This window comes from Cygnus olor, chromosome 21 (genome assembly GCF_009769625.2).
Source record: "Cygnus olor isolate bCygOlo1 chromosome 21, bCygOlo1.pri.v2, whole genome shotgun sequence".
In the NCBI taxonomy this organism is placed as follows: domain Eukaryota; kingdom Metazoa; phylum Chordata; class Aves; order Anseriformes; family Anatidae; genus Cygnus; species Cygnus olor.
In genome coordinates, this window is record NC_049189.1 from 5107704 (window position 1) to 5124831 (window position 17128).

General features: G+C 45.5%; 1 long non-coding RNA gene across 1 annotated transcript in view; it reads right to left on the reverse strand.

Annotated features, from left to right (window-relative positions):
- Window positions 1–17128, reverse strand: part of LOC121058230 — a 73342-nt gene that overhangs the window by 26402 nt on the left and 29812 nt on the right. Inside the window, exon 3 of the long non-coding RNA XR_005814127.1 lies at window positions 7174–7251. This is a non-coding gene — a long non-coding RNA (uncharacterized LOC121058230). The remainder of the gene's footprint in view (window positions 1–7173; window positions 7252–17128) is intronic.

Genomic DNA, 17128 nt, shown 5'->3' on the forward strand with positions numbered 1-17128 from the left:
CTCCTAACTTCGCAGGCCTCTGCGCTGCCAGATGGGTGTAAAACAACCTTTGCATAAACAAGAATGAGGCCCTAAGAACCCAGCCGAACCCTCCCACCTCTCATTTGACAGCATCACCTCACCCATTATTAGAACTAATTACATTCATTACTGTGGACCTAGGAGCCTTAGCCATGAACCAGGGCTCCATTACTGAAGAGATCAGACAGCCGAGTGTCCCTGTTCAACCTCCACTAGAGCCCTGTCGAACACACCAGCATTTGGGTCCCTGGGCGATATCACCAGAGATATTTAATAAGTAATGATAGCCCAGAACTGCTTCCTCGGTGACCACACACGGGGATGTCTTCTGGGACCCCTGTTTTAACAGTAATCTAAACCTAGACTTCCCCGATGCTCTGCAGACCTCTGAGCACTCGCTGTGCAAGGTAACTTCTGGCTTCGTATTCATAGCGTCCTCAACCTCCATCAACAAACATTTCCCTGTTTCACCTCTTAACAGGCAGGTAGGGAAGAAAGTATGCTCTCACCCATAAGCGTGCATAATAGTTCAAGTTTATGCTTGAGGAAAGGGTGGCTAGTAGGGTCACTGATAATGGTCTTAGAGCTCCTTTGGGCCAGTGTGAGTGACAGACAGTTAAATTAAAGTAATTTTCATATTAGTTCCCTCCCCACCTCCTGCCTTTCACCCACTGAAATCATTTAAGTCTAAGCTTTCTCTATCACTGGGCGGTATAAAGAAGGCACGTAGGAGGAGAAATCTGAAAGACAGACAGACAATTGCAATGTAACTGCTGGGGAATCTCAGCTTCTGTGCTAATATATTCCGTATATTATTTGCAAATGGAAAAAAATCTCCAATAAAGGTATCAAACACCTGGGGAGAGTTCTCCTCCACTGCATCTCTCAGCTACGCACTCTGAAGGACCAGGCACAGCACGGTGTTCCTGTCCGTGTCAGAGCTGGAGACGCATGGATGAGGTTAGCAAGCCATCCTGCCTTGATCCCCCAAATTTTGATCCTCCCCAAGCTTGATCCTGGCACTGATCCCCAAAGTCAGTGACCAGGAGCCTCCTGACAAGCTCCAAGCCGCAGCTGCACTGGTAGATAGGCGTTGCCTAAGCGCAGGCTTTTGGGGTTAACTCAGGACTCTGCAAAACCACCTATCAAATCAGAATGAATACCCTGGGAAGAAAGTTAGAAAGGGAACAGGTATTGTTACTGGACAGGGACAGTTCTAGTCTTTTAACCTGCAATGATAACATTATGCAAAAGTCTGTTAATTACCTCAATTCCTAAGAAAATGTGGGAAGCAAAACTTTGTTGCCCTGAAATACCATCATCTGTGGAAGCTCTGCATTGCTGGGTGCTTTATTCATTAAATTTCAGAGAAGGGCATTAATAAGACCTTAAGTAAATCGTGGATCTGGGTAAATGATTCACATTCTATTTTATAGGTCTTTCTGTTAAAAAACAAAAAATCAAAACACACCACCTAGCTAGTCCTCGGCTGAGGAGAGCACCTGCCTACAGTAAGCGACAGCATCTTACATGGCAGCTCACCAAGCCCTTCCATCCTGAGAAGTGCTCATACACTGCCTTCCACTAGCCACATTATATTCAGAGTGCTGATTCTTCCATGCTGGCAAGCATTGCCCTTTCACAGGCATCTTTTACAGGCAAAATCCTTTTGTAATAGGAATACTATCCAGTGATATCACTCACTATATTCTGCTTACCAATCTTCTCTGTAAGTCCAGACAAAGAATCAGGAGAAAAAGCCACAATCCTATCTGCAGACTTGGAAATCCCACAGGTTTTTCAAGGAAAGCTACCACCCCCATTTACTGAAATATACTTATAGAGAGGTGGCACCGTATTGCCCCCACACTCAAGGAATGGATTTTGCTCTGCTGGATCAGCAGGCTGAGGCTGTCATCTTGACAGTCTAGAACATCCCATGACCTCCTAGCCTACTGTACTTCACCTGGAAGGAGCAACTTTAGCAACAGGTACAAAAGACAAATTTCAGCCTCTCATACAGCAGCAGCAACAAGGCTGCTGAAAATCAAGAAATTCATTTGGAGGAAGAATCAGAGCAGCCTGAAGTCTTACAGCAGAAAGCTTACACCAATAGAGATCTATCTAGTGAACTGCTTGAAGGAGCCGCATTTTCAAACATTAAGCTAAACTGAAATCCACAAACCATTAGGTAAGTTTATTAGGTGGGTTTTCACTGGCACAGCTGAATCAGCTCTGGTCGAATTGTGCATGTTCACTGAGAAGACAAAAGTGGTAATGTTGATTATGTGAAGCAAAAGAACTATCTGGTTTGATTGGCAGCCTGGCCGGTTTATGAACTTACACTTCCTGAAACTCACATACTCCTCTCTTAGCATTTGTTCAAACTGAAAAGGCAATGGGCTGTGTAACGTGGTAATTGCTGGGATCGCTCCCGATAGCTTTGCAAGGCTGGTCTTTGTTCCAGAACTACTAATATGGACTTATCATGAAGGACCTGCCTGTTTAATCCACAACTTTTCAAAAATACCTGCCAGCAGTTCAGTGAATTCAGCAGCCAATTCCCTAAACATCCCAGGATGCTCATCAGCTGGACTTGCTGATTTGTTGCTATCCATTCTTTCAAGTGTTCCCTTATCTGCTTTACATCAACAGCTAGGGTGCCAAGATGCTCATTACTTCCTAATGGTCCATATTCCATTTCTATATTTTTCTTCTTAAAGACCAATTAAAAAAAAAAGTTAAGTAGCTCAGCCATTTTAGAATCACCATTGATTCCAGCTCTCTCCTAATTTATTAATGGGCTTACCTTCTCTCTCATATTTCTTTCCCCCGATATACTTGGAAGAGCTCTCATTATTTATTGTGGCCCTTTGGGCCAACATTAACTCATTCTGCTTCCTACCTACACTGAAAGCTGGAAAGGTTTCTCCATTTGCCTGCTGGCTTCCTCCCCATTGCTGGATGAGTTCAGATATCTAGAGGTTTTCGAATTTGAAAACCCAGGAAGTTCTGTGTCATTCCTACTCGAGCCACACCAACTCCAGCAAGCCTTGGAGATTAAAAAAATTCAGAACTGAGCATGTTCTAGCATCTCAGGAACACCGAAATGATACAGTATTTCATGAGCAGTCTATCTAATCCTGATTCCATTACCGTTACTTGAGAAATAAGTGCTTTAGAGAAAAGCACAAGAAATCCCACAAAATTGAAGTAAAAATAATTTGACTCCTAGGAAGATTCCATCAGCTCCAACCAAAACAAACAAAATGCAAAGATTCTGCATTACAAAGTGTCCCATGGGTGTCAGGCACGTAATTTCCCTATTTTTTTCTCTGTATTTTGGGAGAATCTCAGGCTGTGAGAATAGTTGCATTGGCTGCCAGGATTTACTGGATTTTCTCTCTCTTTTCAGATGAGCAAATTATTCATAAGACTGAAGTAGGGAAATCCACTCCTCCCCGGCCACAATCAAGTTTCACATCAATTAGGCAAATTGACATGAGGTTTAACATTTTCCCACTTATGCTTCCAAAAGTACTATGAAAACAAACCCCCAAATTGATATCCAAACTAACCCTGCCCTGTAAAGCAACTTCAGGAAATGCTTTAGAAGGTAAGAATGTTAACCAGAAAGACGCAAGTATATCGGATTAGCCAAATACAAAATGGTTGTAAGAATATAGGCAGACTGCCTTCAAACAATGTATTTCACACAGACAGGCACTGAGAGAAATCACAGGTCAGACATAAGAATAGCATTTACAAGCCCATTCAAGGGAAAAAAATCTTTCTACGAGCATTTCTGATGCCTGTAGTGTAGAGCAAATGAAAAAAGGGATGCTTGTGAGGCATGAATGAAAGGTACATGTGTACCTCCGTGCACGAGTGTGCATGTACGTAGAGCTGTGTACAGCAGAATGTTTCTCCGTGGGTGAATTACACACATACAGATCTTCTGCTCTTTCACCACTCTCCCCCCGCCCGGGTTGGCAGTAATGGCAGGGAACAGCTCGCAAATGCACTTTACCACTTCACAAGTAGTCACTCTGGGCTATATACAGACTGCTCTTGTGCTGACCCTCTGACTTAGAGCAAGACTAAAGAACAGCTTACAATTGCGCTTACTCCCAGGTTTATCCATCATTTTTCAAGTCTCATCCGCAGGAGCAGGAGTGTAATCCAGCGCGCAGTGCTAATCCCAAGGCAGCACAAATCCCTGCGGACAGACGAGGCCTTGCTTCCCATTTGAAGAATACGCAGTGACTGGTTAGGCAAATTGTGTGTCTGCATTTCCTATGAATATCCCTGACGATCTATTCCCAGCTCTGTTTTCTATTTAAAGTTGGCATGATGGATGCTTGGAGAGATCCTGTATGCTCATCCCTAACAGAGTACCAGTATAAATCCTCCTGAGATAATTCAATTTATCCATTATCATTATTTGTAATAGAGTAGCACCTAGATGCCATATTACGCTGAATGGACACATACTAAGAGGCAGCTTCTATCCAGAAAAAAAATAAAATAAAAAATTTGAATGGACAGACCTGCAGAGGAGGAAAATGGAAGCACAGGGAGAAAAAGCTTCCCTTCTCTTGACCAGTCTCACACAGCAAGCCCTTGGCAGAGCTACAAAAGCTCCTGACCCTTCCTCCAAATCAGCGAGTACAATGGGAACAACTAAAGGCTCAAACTATAATCTTTGAGTACGCACTCCCAACTCGTTACCAAACACGATGGATCGCCAACTTCCCTGATGTTTCTTTTCTTTATTGTATGCACTGGATGGCACAGAAACTCCAAATATAGCAGCTCAGAAATCCCTTGCCTATTCCCTACTTGCCGGCAAAAAAAAAAGCTTGTTTTGATATTTGCAGGAGTGAATTAATTTGGTCTTCCCGATACGATCTCAGACACACCCCAATGACACTTACACCCACAGCCACAGAGGCTGATAAAATCATCAGCTGACTTCTCAGCTCAGCAGCAGTCTTTTTCACCCGTTTCTAGGATTATGAAATACATATTTTGTGTGGCTGGCTAATGCCAAAGTTACAAAATCCGTGTAATTAAGATTAATTTAAGAGCTGGATTGGATCAGCTTGTGGCATCCACCCATTAATTAAAAGAAACACTTTGAATTTCAAGCGGCTGCCTTAATATTTCACTCTGTGCTGGCACTGTTAACCTCAAATTGGCAAGCAAGATGTGAGTGCCCAGGTGTGAGAGGCTGGGGGCCATTGGTTAAGCAAGGCTGCCTGCACTGGGAGACAGATGCCCTCTTCTGGAAGGTGCGTACACATTGTCTGTACTGACTTCCCGATCCAGTGTTCGCATGAATACACGTACATATACCCACACTAAATATACAGAAGCATAAATTCTATATTTGTTTACACAGATTTATGTACACTACACACGTTTTTCCAATGCCACATATATGCTGCACATACTTGGTTACCTGAGAGGATGACACGTTTGATTTCCATGAATGTTTACGAGTTATTTCAGAAAGCTTGGGTTTTCTACCACATAGGTGTATATATATTAGCTCTAGATACAAGCATGCACTGCTCATGTGTGCTAGATTTTATAAGCCATGCAAAGAGAACACAGAAATGGGTATGTGTTCAAAGTTGTAGATAAAGTATTTCAACCCAGTGGAAAAAAAAAAAAAAAAATCAGTGACAAACCTGCTGCAGAAGTTTACATGGATGGATGGATGGCTTTGCGGATTCTTCGGGGGCACCTTCCTGTCCAACTCATCTTATATTTCCTTCCACAAAATCTGACCATTGTTGTTAATTATTTGCACTGTCCTAGCACCTGAAGTCTTAAATAATCTGTCATTGCTTTTGTTGCATAAATAAAGAAGGGAATCTGCTTACTGTCCTGAAGAGCTTACAGTCTAAGGTACAGAGCATTAAAACCACGCTGAATGCTGAAATGTAAAACTTCAGGTCCCAGGATTACCTTTCATTTGGAATGGTTCCATTTACCCCTTGGGAATGAAATGAGAAATAACACAGATTTGGAATAACTTATTTTTTCAATTTGACTATGTTGATCACCTCATGCATATGAGGTGCATATGGGAATATGAACAAAGATACATATATGCACCCTGGGACATATTGATGTATATGCATAAAAGCACATTAATTCAAAGAGGAAGTTAATTTCTATGAGATGATGCACATACACAAAGTGTGTCAAATGTACAAGGATGCGGATATATGTGCATATACATCAGGAGATTGCATTTATATGACCATAAGAACACGCCTATAAAGGTCTTTAAGCAAACTTGTTGGAGAGGATGCAGACTATGTGTAAACAGCTGGAAAAATGCATAAGACCAAATGTTTTTACTTACTGTTGTAGTACAAAAAAGTTAAGAATCTCTTTCAAATCCAGATTTTCTCTTGGATTCTACAGCTGCTGAGTCTATTTGTTTTATGTATATTTTATTATCTGAAGTGCTCTCATGCAAAGACATCATTTTAACTCATTTAGAATAAAATCTCTTCCTCTTCTCTTTATGACAGGGTCCCACCTTCTCTGTGGGTGGAAAGAAGTTTGGCCCAGCACAGCATGCTGCTCTCTTCAGCACCTCCTGTTGGGTGCTGTTAGACTGGTCTTTCTCAGATACATCCCATCACTTAACCCATGGCCTGTGGCTGAATCAGAGATCAATAAGTCCCTCATAGCAGCTTCTGGTAGATGAGATGTAAACCAGCCACTGTCTTCCTGCCTTATTCTCTCTATATCATTCCATCAGCACTCAGTGCTGAGCACACGGCTTTGATCAAACTACTAGTTTCCCTTCCAGACATCATCATGATCCATATCCAACTATCCTTCAGCAGGGCAGGCTCCAACCCCTCTTATTAGTGGCTTTGTATTTGCAGAATTGTGGCAAGTACAGGCTGGATAACTTGCATGTGTTTAAAATAATCTAAATAACTGAACAAGTACTGGATTTAATTTAGTTTACAGAGAGGTTATTCCCAATTCTATCACCCTTTTCTCCTCTCTCTACTGAGACCCTGAACAACAGAAGCAATCCAGCCCCTTACATTATTTCTTATACTAAATCAAGTTATAAACAACCAAAAGGCTCACATATAAATACAGGCATAACTTTACCTGCCTGTGAAATGCAGCCGCATCTGGAGTGCAACACAGCAGATGTTCAGAGCATGGCAAAACTGTGGTCCAGTGAATCTGCAAAGGAAAGGAAGACTTTGATTAACACGTCCTGTACCAACTGAACTGGTTAGCAACAGATTAGTTTAAATAGCCATATCTGCATTTTTGCAACTAATGTCTGAAAGCAGAGTAGGGGTGAGAGGACTTGTTCAAGCTTAGCAGCAAGTCATCCAACAGTGGCTAGAAGCAGAATCTAGAAATAAGGAGATACACAGCATTGCCTATTTTTTTCAGCACCTCTGCTGAGTTACGCTTAAGAGTACCACGAGATCTTTAACAACCAGCAATGACCAGAACGTCACCCAAATACGACTGCAGAAGCTGCTGTAACTAATAACCAACACAAGTTTCCATGGTGAGGATTATAAGATAGCCACCGCTCCTGATACCAGCAGATCTCTGCCCTGCCAGCGGTCACCAAGCCTACCTGCACCTGAGGCCAGGGCATGGCAGCGGATTTTAAGGTGTCAGTGTACGCTACATGTGTTCTCATTCTGGGGGAAAATGTTCATGATTATTTCATTTTGTGGCGGTAATGGAAAATACATTTTAGTGCTTGTGTTCTGCATTTGCAATTCATGTTCCCATACATGATTACATTAAGTCTGTGTTCTGTCATTTTTGATGAATGTAGCTTGTTTTCTGTAAAAAACAGACTCTGGGATGGAAAGTGACAGAAGTGAAGCTGTAACAAAGGATAATCAATTTTTTATGGCCAGCCCCAAATGCAGAGGAAGTCCCTGAATGTCTCTCTGAAGCTGGGGACCCTTCAGTCATGGGCTGAAGCATGACCCATTCCTGTCACCACACTGCTTCTGGCAGTCACGGGGCAACAGTGGCCTGTTGTACATTTGTTTTTTTTGCCCAAGTTGATGAACTAGCTTTTCATTAACAGGTCAGCGGCTGAGAGCACTTTGGCCTCTGCAAGCTTCCACAGCTAAAGAGCAAGCAGCATGGCAAGGGGCGGTGGGTGGCTTTGAGTCACCTACTGGCACGGTCACTTCCATGATCCTTGGATATATTGGCTGTCCGTCCCAAGTCAAAAAGCAAAGAAACTTGAGGAGAAAAAAGGCGTAAGGAAGAGACAAGAGTTACTCAGAGGTAGCTGTTGGAGGCTCCACTGGAGTTTATTAGGATAGCTGCACTGAAGATGACATCCTACAGGACTTAGCTTCCCAGGGACTGAAGACTGGAAATCAAAGTGATGCAAGTCAGGTTTCTGCTGGAGGTTTGGGCTGATCTTAGACACGGACCCCAAATAAGAAAAATTGGTCCCACGTATTTGTAGGGGATTAAAGGTTCTGCTGATGGCAGAACCAAAGCCTGTCTAGTGTTGTTTTTGTTCAGGTAGTCATGAGCCAGATCCTGATCTTCGACTCGACAGTAACCACCCTGAAGCCCAAGAACTGACACTAGAGTTTCCCTGCCTCACAAAAGCTGGGAGTAAGGCCTCTTGGCACACAGCTTGAGCTCATTCTGCTGTTCGAAATTCTTACCCAGGCTACAGTGGAAGAAGCGGAGGGGCTGCAGGATTTGTTCTTGCTCCCTCCCCTCCTCGGGGACATGTGCTCACCATAAGCAGATGGTTTCAGAGATTAAGTTCTAAGGAGGCATTAGCAGGAATATCTGCACACAGAGCCCGGGCAGCTGCCTATGCTCACACCTGTTCTAAGTTTCACAGCTTTCAAAGAGTCAGTGTTCAAGGCTTTTTCGCCCTTTCCTTTTTTGGGAAATTGAAGCTTTCAGGGCAAACCCAGAGCTGGCTTTTGCAGAGACTGAGGGGGTTCTCAAACAGACTCCCTGTAGCTGCAACTCACTCTAGATTTTTGGCCATTACTGTCAGGCTCTGAAAGAGAATCAAGCTATTTCCCTCCTCCAGAAACTACAACAAGGAGAACTGCAACTTAGAAAGAAGTTAAAAGCTCAAATTACAGGAAAGGGAACTCATAGTTACTTACCTCTAAATACTAAAAAATTACTGGATCACAACTGAAGACCAAGGGATTTACCCTTCACATTTCAGTGCATTTCTTTGGCCATGTTTCTTCTGATCATCAGCTTTAGTTCAGACAGATCTAGCAAGACAAAGGGCAGCAAGTAGCGCTGGAGGCTGCCCCAGTGGTCTCCAGCTGCAGGGCACGTGGTTAAGGAACGTACCTCCAGGTTCTGCACCGCTGGGGACGGGGGCTTGTCGCATGCGACGTCAGTAAATGAAGCTGGAGGTGCTGAGCTTGGGTCACTTTTTACAGGAAAAGGTTCTCCCTTGCTAAGAGGAATTTAGGCAGCTGGATAAGGGGAATCTGGCACCTGGGAGTGCAGCCAGTAACAAAGGAATACCAGCAAAGCAACCATAGCAGAATGTCTCCTTGGGTTAGCCATACTTTCCTGCTGCTTGCCATCAACAGAAACGGGTATTTTGCAGCCTGCTGTGGTATCTAAGTTGCCACAAAACAGTCTCAAAAACTTATACATATATACATTAATATACATTTGATTCAGCCACATGTACCCGACTGTGGAAAGCTAGGAGATGAGTGGTGGGAATACAGATCCAAGCTTTGCAATTGGACCTAATTTCTATCCTGTGTCCGAACCAGATCTGAACTACCTTGCTCCTGGTTACTTCAGGTTTGGATTGGGAATTTTGTGGGTTGGGTTCTTCATGTCAGTTAATTAATATTTTTCAGAGACCAGAGAGGTGGAAAGAACTGTTTTCATTCAAAGATATCCAGTGGAAGCCACCCTTGAACGTTTATGATGTATAAATAGAATTGCAAGTGCATAAAAGCACTTAGTGATGCACCCAGCACTCCCTCCAGCTGAAGTGTCTATGTGCTCGGTGCACGTGCTCACCACCACGACAGTCCATGCATCAGCCCATGCAATACTCCATATGGCAGTGCTGCATGCTCGTCTCCTGCTAATTGAAGCAACAGTCTCATAATACTCAAAAATCCAATCTGCTGAGTCTGTATCACCAAGCTGGGATCCAAAGTGATCCACAGCCCTTCTCTCAGGGCTTAGTGTGACCCCCACCCCCTTCCCTACCAGCCAGTAGGAGCGGCCTTAGTCCTTGCTCCCTCTCCTGTACAACATGATCCAGTGAGGTGTAGGCACGAAGGCGACGCTATTGGTAACTGGCAACCGGACCCAAAAACATCCCAGGCAAAGGCCTGAGCATCAAGAAAGAAAAAAAGGAGCAGCAGATATAAATGGGATGGAAGAGGGTGGGCTAGCACAGGAAGCTGGAAAGAGACCAAATGTTCAGAGGAGAGATTAAGAAATTTAGACTTCACGCAGCAAGAAAAAAGGAACGAATGCGGAGAGGACAAAGATGGTCAAACATGCCCCTCACTTGCCCATGGCATTGTGCCATTCCGCTATCCCACCCAACACTCCTCTGTACCCCGTGCCAGCCGTGCTCGCTGCTCATTAGCAATGTGCCATCTGCCTCCAGCTCTGCCAAAACACCAACCCCAGCAATCAATACAGACTTGTTGGTGACATCTGTTGGGACAGTCCACAGATACCAGTGGCTTTTCACTGTGCGCACTTGTTTTGAGCAATGCTCAGCTGGTACCCACGAGCACTAGGATGACCCTTGCGCCCTGCGACCGCACGCATCTCGTGTCCCCCAGCGGGGACACCGGGCAGCTCCTCCACCCCTTCTGCCCTAGCTGGGCCACCACTCAGGGGCTGTGGCCGAGGCCAAGACCTCCCTGAGCCCACCTGCAAGTCACAGCCACTCCGCCTGCCGTGCCCCACACCACTCACATGTCAGGGCTTCTCAGTACACTCCCCCAAAAGCCAAGCTTTTAAGAAGCCCAGCCTCCAGCTCCCAGAGTGACCGTCCTTCAGGGAAGCATGCCACAGGGGGATGCCGGCCCGACGGGCTGGTGGTTTGGAAGAACAAAGATGTGAGTGCTACGTTCACCCCCCTCCATCTACTGCAATAAGAAGATGGTCCTGAAAATAGAACCATGGCTTTAAAACATGAGCAGCTTCAAGTATTTCGCTGACACAGAAAAATAAAAAGGAAAGACACAACCACATTAGGCAGGGCAGGAAATTCCTACTGCTGTGTCACATGTGGCTGAGCAGGATCTACAAGCAGGCAGGACGTGCAAAAGCTTCAATGCTTTCTTGCTGCCATTTTTTTCCCTGGCTCCCCTGCCTCTGCTCACACCTCTCAGACCTATGAGGACTCTTCTGGAACTTGCACCTCCACCTGCAGGTACACCTCTGCCTTTTGTCAAGGTTTCACCAACAGCTTCCACTAAGATAAAGCGCCACGTGCCAGTGGTGCCCCAACACTGCCACTCCCAGGTCCAGGTACTTCTAACACTGCTTCTGTATCTGAAGAGAAGATTCACAGAAAAACTGGTGAAATCCATGGGATGAACTGCATTTGCTGTGAAGGGTACACACCAGTTCCCTTCGGATAAGATTTTGTATCTACTCTGACACTTTGAAGAAGCTCACAGTCATTATTTATAGAAAAAAAAAGCACCTTAAGTTTTCACAAATATACACATAATTTTTGCAATAGTTTTTTCCTTGCCTCCCTGTTTCTTAGAGAGAAGCCTGCTATCCCTTCCTTTCTTCACTGTCAAACACAAGATGGACAACATTCAGCATCAGGATTACAAACATACTTTGCAGACCAATGGAAGAGAGAGCAAAGGGAGCTCTAGGACTATTAGAGAAAGGTGAAAGTGGCTCCTGCCTCGTAAAGGAAGGAAGGTGTCTTCCCTCCCACAACTGCATGAGCAGACCTTCAAATCACAGTGGCCCAGCACGCGGAATGGTTACATGACATCTCGGCTGGCCTTTTCTACCACTGATTACTTCCATCTTACCCACCCATAGGACTTCCCAGATTTGCTCACGACCCTGACGCAGTCGGAGCTGACACTTCCCCAGATGAACAGATAAAAAATGAGTTCCAGTGACACGTTGTAAACTTCTGTAGAAAACAGTTCTAATGAATTTAGGTGAAATATGCAATATAAGCAAACCGGTCAGATTGGTACGGCCCGAAGGAGGCTTGTATAGGAAGCGAAGGTAGGCAGTCCCTGCCCATCCCAGCCAACCTCCGCCCGCCCTCCGCCACCAGGGCGTGTGCCGTTACTCATGCAACGCTTTGATCCGTGGCCAGCTGCAACTCCCGTCCCCGCGCGGTGGCTCGCTTTATATAGTGCTGCAAGGGTGCTCCAAGTGCGACACTGCCAGCGGCACCTCGTGGCACGGCTACGGCCTCCTCGTCAGACACCAGGCTCCCGGTCCTCTCCTGGCCTCCTGACCGTCTCCTTGCATCAGACAGAAACGCGCTCAACAAAACTGGCGAGCCATCGCAGCGTCAATACCGCACCAACGCCATCAGACCTACTGCTCTCCTAACATGTTAGCGCTATTGAGGTTCTGACGCCTGATCGTTTTTACCCCCTTGTCCATCACGGGCTCTAGGGATGCTGGCGGGAGAGAGAAAATGGCCATATAGCTTGGGCAGAGGCCCCAGCATTACAAACCCCAGGACCAGCTCCCAGCTCTGCCGTCATTACTTCACCCGCCAGTGCCTCAGTTTCCCCATCTGTAAAATGAGGGTAATGATAACGACCTACCTCAGAGGGCGTGCCATTCAGGTGGGTTAGCGACCAGCACTACAGAAACACCCCCCACCAATAAACCACCCAGCCTGGCACTGGAGGAACCGAGGGCACCGCATCCTCCCCTCCTCTCACTCACTGATCCTGCTAAGGAGAAAAATGCTTGCCAGAGCTCTCCTGCCTGCGACTGCGCAAATGTCCAGCCAGCTCCATCCTCATCGAACCACCCTGCGTCTATTTGATAAAGACGAATATTGCTTTTTAAATAAATATAAAAACTCCGCTTCCTCCTTGGCGAGTTCATTTTGAGTCATTTTATCTCTTTCCTCCCCCTAGATTTTTCCCCAAATAATGTGATTAAGTGAGTCAGCGTTCTGCTTTCCCTGACAGCCTCTGGATTTAATTCAGTTTGAGGACTGTGACCTTTGACTCCTTTTTACTATACTAACCCAGCTAAGAGAACACTTAGCGATTTCTCCGCTTCCTACTGGGAGAGTATCTGGTGGGGGGTGAGGAGTGGGAGCAGGGGTGGAGGGGGGAGGAAGAGAAACAAACTTTCACATAAAATTATGGTATATGGATAATTGAGAAGTTTAAAAACATGAATCTAATTGTGCTGTCCCTTGAGAAGCAGATATTGAGCCATCCTATAAAAGGCTTGGAGTATCCCAATGGTGATTTATTGCTAAATCCTAGTATTTTTCAATACATTATAGTTTTTAAATTGTGTTTAAATTGAGTGTAGAAGAGCAGAGGCCATTAGGAGATGCAGAAATGATGATTATATTTAAATATTCATGCACGCAGTACCTTATTATTGAATCTGAACACTAACAAAATCAATATTAAGTGCGGTTTGACATGAATTTATTTATGAATTTCGACTTTCTAAGTACTGTATTTTTTCACTCAAAAATTGTGAGTATAATGTAGTAATGATATCAAAACAGAGTGTCAGGGAGCATTAGCTGAGGAGGTTATAAACCTCCGTATTACAGGGCCCCATATCGCCCTCAAAAGTGCTTAGTGCACAAAACCAAAATGTTTTGATTTTTTTTTTTTGAAACACGTAAATACACACACACACACACACACACTCAGAAATAGGAAGGAAATTCTCCGTCGGAAATTGCACTGCAGTGGCTTTGATTGCTCTCAGAGCCCGCTTCAGGGACCAGGCAAACGGGGAGCTGAAGACAGGCGAACCTGAATGGAGCACTCCGGGCGTGCGGTTTGTGGGGCACTTTGGTGCTCTGAGGGGAAGCTGGCAGAGGGAGAACAGCCCACAAGCGAGGGTACGGGCAGGGGCCCAGCCAGAAAGGAACCAAATATATCAGCCTTCACCAGGAACCCACAACTCTTTTCCCTGTCAGCACTGCGGGGTCAGTCACGCTGTGAGCCCAGGAGGCAACAACAGTCAGAGGTATTCTCGTTAAGAGGCTGGTGGTAATTTGCTCACGCTGGCTGGGGTTCTGGCAGAACAGGATGCCCCAGCTGCTTGCATAAAGGTAAGCCCAGCAAAGAGAAAGGAAACAAGCTGGGGGTTCCCATTCATAGGCAACGTGCAGCACAGCAGGCACCTTGAGCAGTTTTCACTCAAAATGGTGCAAAGATGGGGAAACTGGGAACCATCCCCCTTCGTCCTCTCAAAGAAAAAAAGAGCCTCCCAGATTTTGCCTGCTCTATAATTTGCCTACTTCCTTATTAAGGTGTTGTTATCTCAAGCAGGACAGTCGATAGTCAAGCTGGAACTCCCTCACGAGACAGCTTTTGCAGCTGGGCACTCGGTGCCATTCACTTACCCAAGGTCATTTAATGGCAGAGCTGCAGCAAGCCCGTGCTCCACTGACTCCTTGTCCTCTCGGTTCGGACACTGCTGCTCTACCACTGTGGTCACCTGTGGGGACTTGGTGGGTTTTTGATGGAGCTCTCTCTGCCTTCTGCTCAAACGATCAGGTATTTCAGATGGGGAAGACGGCAGCGTTTTTGGTACTGGGAAGGGGAAGAAGAAAAATTCAGACCAAAGCCCTGACATAAGGGGACACGGGAGGGTTTTGTGCAGATCTACCTCCCGATAAGTGATTCATATTAAAAGCTACTGTCCTTCCTCCCCCACCAATTCATATCAAATGCAAGTTTACTTGCTATTGACAGGAATCTGGACCGAGCCCTCCACGTGCTGTGCTGTGCAATCCACCTCTGATTGCAGCCTTGGTACAAAACACAACACAGCCCCAGGAGGAGACACCCACCCTGCTTTCCTTCTCCAGCCTAGCACATGCTCCTACCCCAGCATCACTCCCAATGGAAAGCGCTATCCTTTCTGCTTGGGAGCCGTACCCCTCCCAGTGTCAGACTACTTAAGACAAAAATTTTGGTAGCTCTCAGTCCAGTTTGTGGCCAGAAGGAGCAGCAACAGATACCATGGCCGCAGGCTTGTCCTAGTCTTTGCTTTCTACAGAGACAGATATGCAGAAAGAAAATGGACTGACTGAGGAGATCCATCATTTCTTTTTGTCTTTAATTTCTGACCAAGAACAGGAACCAACACTTACTGAATGCAATGCAAAGCCACGCTGCCTTCAGTAATACTAAGGGCCAGATACTCAAAGGGCTAGTACTGGAGGGTGCTCAAGCATTTCGTTTGAAGCAGGCTGTCAGATGAGCACAGCCCCAGCATATACATAGCTCCGGTCTCTAAAATACCAGTTGTTGGCATGCAAGAGTCAGGGCACTACAGGAATGGTGCTAGAGTCCTAAGGAAAGTCCCTTCAACTAGCAAGTCTTCTTGCTAAGCCCTTCAGCAAGGTGAACAGTGCTCAGCAGAGTGCAATCCCTGGAAGTCCTTTTCTGATGCAGAATTTCTGCTCAGATTAATCTTTTCTTCCTCTTTCCTGCCTCCTTATTCTCAGGCTTGCCTCTCTCTTCTCTGCTCATGCTAGCATTTCCCAGTACAGGCTGCCAGGCTCTTAATGGATTGGCAACGTTCATCAGGGACTGGAATTGACACAGAAACCCATGTAAAGTATCCCCTCTTGGAAGGGGTTTGATCGTGGAGCACTGACATGATGGCAGATCACACTGCACACACAGGGGCCGCACACGACAGGGCGAGCGGCAGCAAAAACATCACTCATTAAAATTAATTCCTTTCTCATTTTCATCTTAAAAGGAATGCTCAGATTTAGTGGTCTCAGCTGAGTCTCCAATGGATAGAGATCTGCATTAACAGAGCCCGGCACACCCAGTTTCACTTGGTTTATGCTCTGCAGAATGGATTAATTTGGTGACTTTTCCAGGAGTTAGCACCAGTGGAGGAGCCCAATGCTAAGAACAAACCATTGGAAGACTTCGTGGACCACCCAGTGAAGTCCCACTTACTGCATGTGTCCATATTACAGAATCCCTTTGGTAAACCCAAAGCGGAGGGAGGCAAACCCAATCCCTGGGAGGAGGCCACCATCTGAAAGAGAGGTCCGAGACCTCCCAGTTCAACAAGGGACCCAAGCAGCAGTGGCAGCTGGATGCCAGAAACGAAAGCCTTCATCAAGACCGAGAAATCACAGTACTGAAAACAGTACAACCATATGAGACAGACATTTCCCTTCCTATCGTGTTTGTAGCCTTGCAGAACCTAGGGGTTGTACATGGAGAAAAAGACCCCCAAAATGCATTTTATAAACGTAATGCATGGAAGAAGCGATGTGCCCAAGGTATAATGCTTGCAGCAGAGTTTGGAATCAAGACTGGCTAAGTGCACGTGCCAGCGCACTGCCTTAACCACAAAACCTTGATTCTGAACTCAAAATGCACCCTCGGTAAGAGATGCAGTACAAAGGGCACTGAGGAACATTTATCACCTAACCTTACTCTGAGCTTTTGGTAAAAATAGTCGGGTCTTAACCGCACTACGGCTTCCCTCAGTGCTACCTCCTGCGGTGAAGGACAGGGCAGGCCGTGGGAGAGGACACCAGGCTGAGGTGTTACTGACCCAGGTACAGCAATTCCACTTTTCCCATGAGATTTCTTTCCCAGAAATGCTGAAAACCATCTTGGAAACTCACACACAAGAGATGTCTAATGCTGGCATTATTTCTAACACTAACAACTCGTTAAGTTTTTCCACTACGCATCTGTATCAATATTTTAACACAACTGTTACAAGGAAAATTGCTTTTTTTGTGTGTCTGTCTCCTCCCTCCCCTACTCTCTCATTAAATCAGCATGACAGATTTTAGCCTATTCCATAACCAAGAGAATATCTCGGAAATTTAAAATCCCCAAAG